The sequence below is a fragment of the Mus musculus genome, chromosome 3 (genome assembly GCF_000001635.26).
Source record: "Mus musculus strain C57BL/6J chromosome 3, GRCm38.p6 C57BL/6J".
Taxonomy (NCBI): Eukaryota; Metazoa; Chordata; class Mammalia; order Rodentia; family Muridae; genus Mus; species Mus musculus.
This window is the reverse complement of record NC_000069.6, coordinates 144,377,212-144,385,688: the sequence shown is the minus strand read 5'-3', so window position 1 is coordinate 144,385,688 and position 8,477 is coordinate 144,377,212. Positions and strand designations below refer to the sequence as shown.

Here is an 8,477-nt window from a genome sequence, read left to right as displayed (position 1 = left end):
GAGAGAAAGAGAAAGGGGCAGATATGGAGGGAAGGGAAGGGAAGGAGAAAGGGGACAGGAGGGAAGGAGAGAGGGGAGGGGGAGGGGAGGGGGGAGAGGGGAGGGCGGATATCTGTTACTTATTTCTTTGGGCTAGGTGCTCCCCCCTGGTTGAGGAACTCTTTTAAGATTCTAATGACACCTTGGTCTTAGAGGGATTTTTTTTGTTGTTGTTTTATTTGTTTGTCATATTTTGTTTTGTTTGATACAGAGTCTTCCTATATAGCCCTGACTGCTCTGGAACTCACCATGTAGATCAGGCTGGTATCAAACAGAGAGATCACCTGCCTCTGTTGGGATTAAAGGTGTGTGCCTCGATACCCAGCTTGGATTTTGCCAAAAGAAAATTGAGCTGTAATTCTAAGCATGCTCATGAGCAGCTAGCTAGCTGTCCAGAGGATTCAAGACACCCTCTTCTTAGGAAGTCAGGTTGGCTGCAACCACCAGGGAAAAAGATAGGCAGATGCACATCCCAGATACTTTAGAGACAAGAATATTACCAAGTGGGTACCTTGTATCATCAATACATGCCCTTATGAGTGCAGTAGGGGCATTTCCTTAGCTGCCACAGCACCCTGGAATGCTGCCTGCCTAACTTATAAAAGGTGTGTTTTTTTGTAATAAAAATACTTGGCTTGCAGTCTGAAGGCTTGGGGCTAAGACATGGGCATCTTTACTTAGCTGTGTGTGTCTCCTTCACAACCTGGTGATGAAGGGCGTATGGCAAAGGCTTTTGAACAACACTCTGAAGCGGTGTGCAGTTTAGTCGGTGACCGTTATCCAGCAATATCTAGCCATTGTCCGTATCTAGATCCCACATGAGTACCCAGAGTCTATGGCTTGGTGGGTCTATGCACAACTGACGGGTAAAGCTGGGTGATAAGGATTCTCACGCCGCTTCCTGTTTTAAAGAGCTAAACTGTTCGTGGGCAGTTTCCCAGGGTGTGAATGAGAGATTCCCTCTCCTACCCTACGAGAGTGGTCACCTATTTAATCACCTAGACCTCCACCTCTATTTAAACATCCAGATACCCACCTTCTGCCTTTGGCATTGCTGAAGGTCTTTTTCTCCCATGGGTGCTATGTAAGCATAATTCCTTTTCACGCCCCTTGCTGGCCTCAGTTTCCCAAGCCTGAGCTCCTATTTGTCGGGATCCATCAGGCCACCCTTCCTGTCCCAGTCTCTGCGTCTCATTCTCTCTGGCTTTCCAGAGTCTTTGTTCTTTTCCCTTGAGGGGACCCTGTTTTGGGACAGGCTGTTTTCTGATGAAAATGCCTATGAGCCTCAAAATGTCCTAACTGTACTTTTGATGTCCTGGACACCCCACTTACTGTGGCTGCTCTTCTTCCTGTTTCCTTGAATGGTCTCTTTGAAGATCCCACAATCCCATGTGACATCATTCTGAGAATATAGTTGTTTTTTCCTCTGGGAAGAGACCTCTGAGTCCAGACAGACTCAGTTACCTCTGAATCCTTGGCAATCGCTATGCTAGATTCATTTTTTCTATGTTACCCTCTCCACTGGACCCGATAACTTCCTAGTCTGTGTGTGTGTCCCTGTATGTGTGTCCTTGTCTTCCCATGACAACTCTTTCCTGTGACCACTTGTTCCCAAGTCTTATGCGCAGTTGTCCAACAACTTCTCCACTGTCTGGTACTTCCGTCCTTGGTGCCCCTGACTTCTGCTGCACCTTGGGGCTTAAGATCCCCAGCTCAGGGCTTCACAGTTGGTCCTGTTGTCACCTAACTCCCTGGGCTGATCTGCTTCTTCCAGTTCTCAGGCTTGGGGCTTTGAGGCAAGGTGAGTAAGAAAGCAAAGCTGGTCTCTTTCTCTGTGGCAGTTTGGAAGCATACCCTTGCCCTCCAAGCCCTGGGAGGAGAAGCCAAATGCCCATTTTCAAAGTGTGACTACTGAGGCTCACTGTGCAAGGCTGTTATCTCAGCAGGAGAGCAATTTGCAACCATTTACGACCCTCTCACTCCCCCCTCCCCCTGTGTGTGTGTGTGTGTGTGTGTGTGCACACGTGCGTGCGCACGCTACCACACACACCAGTCCATGTCTATTAGTGCAGATGGTGACAAACTAACTCCCTATTGAGGGCTCAGGGCAGAGGGGGAAATGGATTTTTGGCCTCCGTCTGTCCTTATAAACAAGAAAAGTCTGAATGATTTTAGGTTCCCGATTCTTGCCTCAAAAGAGCACAGTTTGCTTCTTCCAAACACAAGAGGTTGTAAATTGGTAATTCATCTCAACCGAAGGCCACATGATGAGCAGTTGTAGAAGTATTTCTTTTTCTTGCTGGCAAAAGACATCTGAGTGTGGGATGTTCCTATCACCGTTTGCAGCCCAAAGGCAGCGTCTTGGCCAGCCCTGGGCTCTGTAGTACCTCCTGTCCTTTCACCTGCACAGCCACAGGGTAGGTAGGTGGCTTCTGCATTGTCCTGAGGGTTTCTTTCACCCTTTAGGAAAAAAAAAATCCTGCTCTAATCAAAACACTTTACTCTATTTCCTATTGTCAGATAATCCTGCCTGAACTCATTAAATAACAGTGTGTGGGTTATTTGCTGTCAGTGAAATTATCAAAGACATTTTTCAGTTGCCCCTTCCCTGCCCCCCCCCCCCCCGGAAAAACATATGCTTCAGTGCCAACTGAAACAATAGAGAAGAAGTGTTACCAACAGTCTTGTCCAGATGACCCTGCCCATTTGAGATCACCTCTTAATTTCAGCACAGGGGTCACCCCGTGAGTTCTTCTTTTTTTCTTTTCATTTTTCGAGACAGGTTTTCTCTGTGTAGCCCTGGCTGTCCTGAAACTCACTTTGTAGACCAGGCTGGCCTCAAACTCAGAAATCTGCCTGCCTCTGCCTCCCAAGTGCTGGGATTAAAGGCGTGCGCCACCACTGCCTTAAGCCACAGCTTGCCACTCACACGGTTACAAAACTCACTGTCCTTATTGCAGTTAAGGAGATGTGGAAAGCCCTGTGCTGTGATTTGCTGGGCTGTATACCGTAAGGGGACACTGCTGATTCCAGACTCCCGTATTTAATTTAAGCAGTCTGCAATACCTTCTTCAAATGGCTACTTATATAATAAAAATTAACTTGGGATATAAAAAAATACACCATTGTGGGGTTTATGACTTGGTGTGGTTCAGTCTCATGTCTTGGTTGGAAACATCTGTAAGTAATGTGTGCAAGGCTAATTTTAAATCCTGCCAAATATTTTCCATTTAACATTTGACAAACTTGCAGAGGTGGCTTACAGATCTGTACGCTGTTCCCAGGGCCGTAGACCTCTTTTTTTTTAATTTTCTTTTTTTTTAAAGAAAATAACTGTAATTTAAAACTTGTTTTTCAAACACCTTTTACATGTCAGTGCACACAGGCTGCCTCTTGAACCTCTTGAAGATACTGCTGCAATCAATCCACTGCCCCTAAAAGTACTTACCTTGGTTTTAACTTTTGCTTTAACTTCTATGGTAGGTGGGGAGCCAGCAGAAGCCTGGAGAGTTAGTTGGCTGTGCAGGAGAGGATGAGGTGGTAAGAGCCACTGCTGGGGGGGATGGGGAGGGTGGCCACCATTACAGGCATGGACAGAGGAGACAGACTAAGCCCTTCCAGGGCGTCCAGTAATCAACGTTGTGTTTCTTTACTGCTTAAAAACCGAAAGTTTTCACTAATCCTCGAAGGAGCCAGGCCCTCTGATCTATCCATGAATCTGAGCTATAAAACTGGTAAAAGCCAGCCCCTCCTTTGTCCGCTAGTAGGGTTACCCAATAAAACGGAGGGCCCAAAAAATGTGAATTTCAGATAAACCACAAATACCTTTTTGGTTCAAATGCATCCCCGCCAGTATTTGGGACATACTTATATTAAAACTAGAGTGTGGCAGTATCCGGAAGCCAAAGTCATCCGGTATTCGGTTGCTGAACCGGGCCAGCCCTTCCATACCTGGGTCAGGAGGGTTTGCTGGCTGCATCCTATGGGTGGCCTGGATTTAAGCAAGAGGGTGGGCGGAAGCCATTAATGGCTCCCTAGGAATGGGGTGGTCCCTGGAAGATCTACTACGGTGGTTATTAACCCCCCCCCCCCCCCGCGCTATGAATTGCTGACTCAACATCCGGACAAGCGGGGAGGGGGGGTGCTGGACCTCAGAAACATAATTAAACTGTTTCCACGGCTGACTCGAAAATAAAAGTGTGGGGGTGGGGGTGGGGTGGGGTGGGGGGTGGTGAGAGAAACTTGTGGGGGAAGTTAAACAACAAATGGTGAGGTGTGGCGTGAAACCTCAGGGAAACTGTCGGTTTTGCTTCAAGGGAATTGAATTGTGAAACTTGCAAGTTGCGAAATTTCACTCGCTGATGCCTGTGAGAACTGAAGTTTGCTCTAATTGTCAATTAAAGCTGGGATCTAAGGAGCCTTAGGGCGGTGCTGGCCCAAAGGGAACCCGGCGCGGGCGGGATGGATGTCAGTGCTGGCCACTGGGGGTCAGGATAAGCTCGCAGAGTGGCCCTTCGACGGGCTGTGCGGTCGGGAGGGAGGGGAGCGAGGCTCTGCCCTGGGAGGCGGTGCCTGTGAGCCAGGCCTTGTTGGCCTTCCTGGTTGCCGGGAGAGTCAGGTACCAAATGGCCTTTACCAGAGTGCAGTCGGCTATGTGCAGATGACCACGTCCTGATAACAAAAGAAGTATGGGCCTTGTTGAAGATTTTATGAATCAGCGAACAATTCATTTGCATTCATACGGAGACTTAAGACAGAAACAGCCAAGCCTTGAGTGTCTTGTCTTAGAAAAGTTCTAAGAACTTGTTTGGGGGGTGGGGGGAGAGAGAGAGAGAGAGAGAGAGAGAGAGAGAGAGAGAGAGAGAGAGAGAAAGCATACAGAGGGGAAGGGAGATGGGGAGGGAGGGAAAGAGATACAGAGGGTGAAGGAGTGAGGCACGGAGAAACAGAGAGACACAGAAAGACATAAAAAGGGATTAAAGAGAACACCCCCCCCCCGCACCCCCCTCCAAAGTTAAGATGCTTGTGAGCCGCTGTTGACTTCAGATGAAGGTTGCCTTCTTGTTAACCCGGGACAGGACGCAGCCTCAGAAGAGGACGCAGCCTCAGAAGAGTCTCCCACCAAGGGATTAACCACACGGAACAGTTAGGGAATGTGAGGTCTCCGAAGACTTGAGATCAAGGAGTCTAAAATGTTTGTAAGGAAAAAACTCTCAGTGGCTCGGGAGCTTTACCGAGACACTTTAAAGGAGAATCAAAATTGCCCTTATTTAAGAGCTTTGGAGATCCAAATATAAGCCTTTTTTTTTTTTTTTTTCGCCGAGAAGGCCACTCACTCATTTGGTGTGCCTTTAATGCTTACAGGGAACACTGGGGTTCCTATTCGGTCCCCAAACACAACTTTATAATTTTTTTGAGAAGTCCATTTTTCTTTTTTCTTTTTCCCCTTAGTGCCTCAGATTTCTGTTCTATTTGGGGATGATATGTTGAAGGGAGTTTGAATGGCGCCTGAGAGACAAGCTTGGTGTCTTTCAAGTGGCTCCAAGTGCTTGGGTGGCAGGGTTCCTCACATTGGGGATGATGTCAAAGGTTCTCTGATGACAGTCACTTGGTTTAGAGATGATTCATCATGGGCATTTCAGCCATATATCCAGCCATCTTTACTGAGGACTCCGTCTTTGTAGGGCTGGTGTTGAGGTGGGGGCGGGGCATGGTATCTGAAAACAGAATCTAACGGGGTGGCCAAGGATGTGAAGGGACACAGTAAGCCCTTGACTGGCCCAACTCTGTGTTCTGGCCAATGAGGAAATCATAGTTCTTTTTTTCTGGAAGGAGGAGAAGCCACAAGTTTATTTAATCTTTTCTAGGCAACTTATTTTTATTGCATTTTTAATTTCCTCTCCTGCATTACCGTGACCCCTTTCCCTGGCTTCCCACGCCTGTCCTTAATTACTTATCATTAGCAGTGTACACGGGGGCCTTGCTGCATATTTATAAATGTGATCATTAGTACATGGAAAGACAAAGGCTTCTTTAAGACTGTCATTAGTTATTCTGTTTTCATGGAAATGTTCATTAGGAGAAACTACCCACCTGGTTAAATAATTATAATTAAGAACTGGTGATCTCCTCTGCATTTTTAACTTGATCTTCCGTCTGTTTGCAGGAGGCTAAACAAGCCTTATTTGGCTAGCATTCTATCATCTTTCATTTTCTCCAGAGTTGTCAACAAATGCAGAGGCCTTGTTTGAAACGGTAGGTGTTGACTGATTTACAGCGCGGTGGATATAATTTTGGTAATCCAGTGGTTCGTCTCTGAGCCTGCAGACCAGTCGTGGAATGGTTGAGTCACACTGAGTCCAGGAGCTTTGGCTGGTTTTAGTCCTTGGACCTTCTTTGTCCAAGGCTGTCCTGAATCTCTAGGACCAGAGAGATGCTGGGCTTGGCGGCCACTGGCTGTGACTGCGCTGTGTGCCAAGTAAGACAAGTAGCAGTTGGATGGTGTGAATGTCAGTTTTTATGTGTTGCTGACTAGGGTACCCACAGCACCCACTGGTGGCTGCGTCCTTGCCAATGCCCAAGCAAACACAGTCCAGCCTTTGAGTTGGTAGCAAATGGCCATGAGGTCCATCGGTGGGCCAGGTGACAGAAATACCAAGGAGGAGGCATGGTCATACCGCCACGGACTCCCCTCTGCCAGGGCTGATCTGGTGCAAACTGTCACCCTGGGCTGATGAGAATTTGCCAGGGACAAACCACAATTGTGGGAAATGCTGGGTCAGGGCATAGCTCATCTGTATACAATTAGGCAGCACTGCTCATTCAGTGCCATTTTGAGAAGCTAAGGAAGTCTGCAATCAGTTATATCTCCAATTACCATAAAAATATATTAGCCATTCATTCATTTATTAATGATTCATCAGTTAACCACACATAATGAGCAAATAATTAGCAGCGCTGTACGGTTGCCAAAATTGAAAAAGTGTTGGCATTTTAAAGATGAAAGGTTGCATTTATGCAAAAGTCTGGTGATGATAAAGTTAATGTGGGAGATCATTATAAAAGTGGCTGTCCTATATTGCAGGCTGAGGTACCACAAAACTTGCCTAATTGAAGTGGAATTAACATTCCCCCCAAGTCTGCATGTTGCCACACACAAAGTGCTGGGTTTCTCCAGAAGATCTCCCTTCAGTGAGCTCACCACACAATACAAGTTAATAAAATGCCAGACAGCTACACTGTGTTCTTTGTTTGCTTGGTTCGAGGCCTCGTGGAAAACAATAAATTGCATTCGTGTCAGCTGAGGCCCATCCCTTTGCTAATTACTGTTTGGTGCTGAAATGACTTCTGTGAAATTGGGAGCCGAGGAAATGGGGATCCGTACAAGGGAGGCTTTTCAGAGTTCTGCAGTAAATGTGAGATAGGCCTCAGGCACACAGATGTTAAAACACTGAATTCCCCCACAGATTACACTAATGGAAACCCTGTCAGCGAAAGTCAAACCCGGGTCTGTGGTCAAAATCTAATTAAGGTTTCTGTACTTAAAAAGAATATGAATGCCTCGGGGTGGTAATGAATGTATAAGAAACTCACTTGTTTGTAAAAACTGTTAGTGTGGATAGTAAGAACCGCGGAGCGGTTACCTGCGATGGACTGAACACCTGCTCTCTCAGTCCGGTTCTGCTTTTGCGCATGCTCTGGAAGGCTGGTTCCAGAGGTCAGTGAACTCTGCTCAGGCCACAGTGGCCTCTGCCTTTGGGGTCTGGGACAAGGCATGGTTTGAGGTCAGCGTGAAAAACGGATCCTTACAAGTTGCCCTGGAATCCCAGAGGATGTCTTGCTCTGCCACATGAAAACCACCCCAGATGATCCTGCCCAACTGCCTGGCGCCACTGAGGAAGTAGTGCTTGGGGAGGGTGTGGGGCTAGCCAAATCTTTCCTACCAGGGGAAACAAAGGGTCTTCTGCTTGCAGCTCACCCTCCAGCCTGTGAGACAGCCTCCTGGAACAGCTGCAGCGTGCAGGCACGGCCGGCCGGGCTTCTAATAGAGGAAATGAATTTATAATGGTGCCGTCTCTTCATTTTCACCAAGCACAAATTTCCCCTTAAATACTTAAAAACAACACCCAGAGCTGGATATCCCTTAAATTTCAAATAAATGAAATCTTAATCCAGCCTGTTGCTGAGTCTGAGTTGTTATTAAAGAAATAAATTTGAAACAGCAAGTGGTTTGAGAATTTTTGAATTTAATTATTTAAATCTACTTAGGGTAACTCTCGTGTGCTATTTCGGTTTCCCATGGAGAACATGAATTCTGGGAAAGGTGTCCCATGCAGGGCCTTGGAAATATTAACTTTCATGTATGGCTGTGGCAGTGGCGGACAGCCTTTGCCGCCCTCCTGTGAGAAAAGGGGAAAAAAAAAGCCCTCTAAGATTTT

At 46.9% G+C, this 8,477-nt stretch overlaps 1 long non-coding RNA gene across 2 annotated transcripts; it reads left to right on the top strand.

Moving 5' to 3' along the window:
* Positions 1 to 3,533: 3,533 nt before the first annotated feature.
* Gm34434 lies at positions 3,534 to 8,213 on the top strand. Of its 2 annotated transcripts, none has more exons than XR_001784068.1 (3): positions 3,534 to 3,579; positions 6,206 to 6,294; positions 8,013 to 8,213. It is a non-coding gene; the product is annotated as a predicted gene, 34434 (long non-coding RNA). The 2 variants fall into 2 exon arrangements; XR_376162.3 differs by lacking the exon at positions 3,534 to 3,579 and adding an exon at positions 4,541 to 4,725.
* The last annotated feature ends 264 nt before the right edge of the window (positions 8,214 to 8,477 follow it).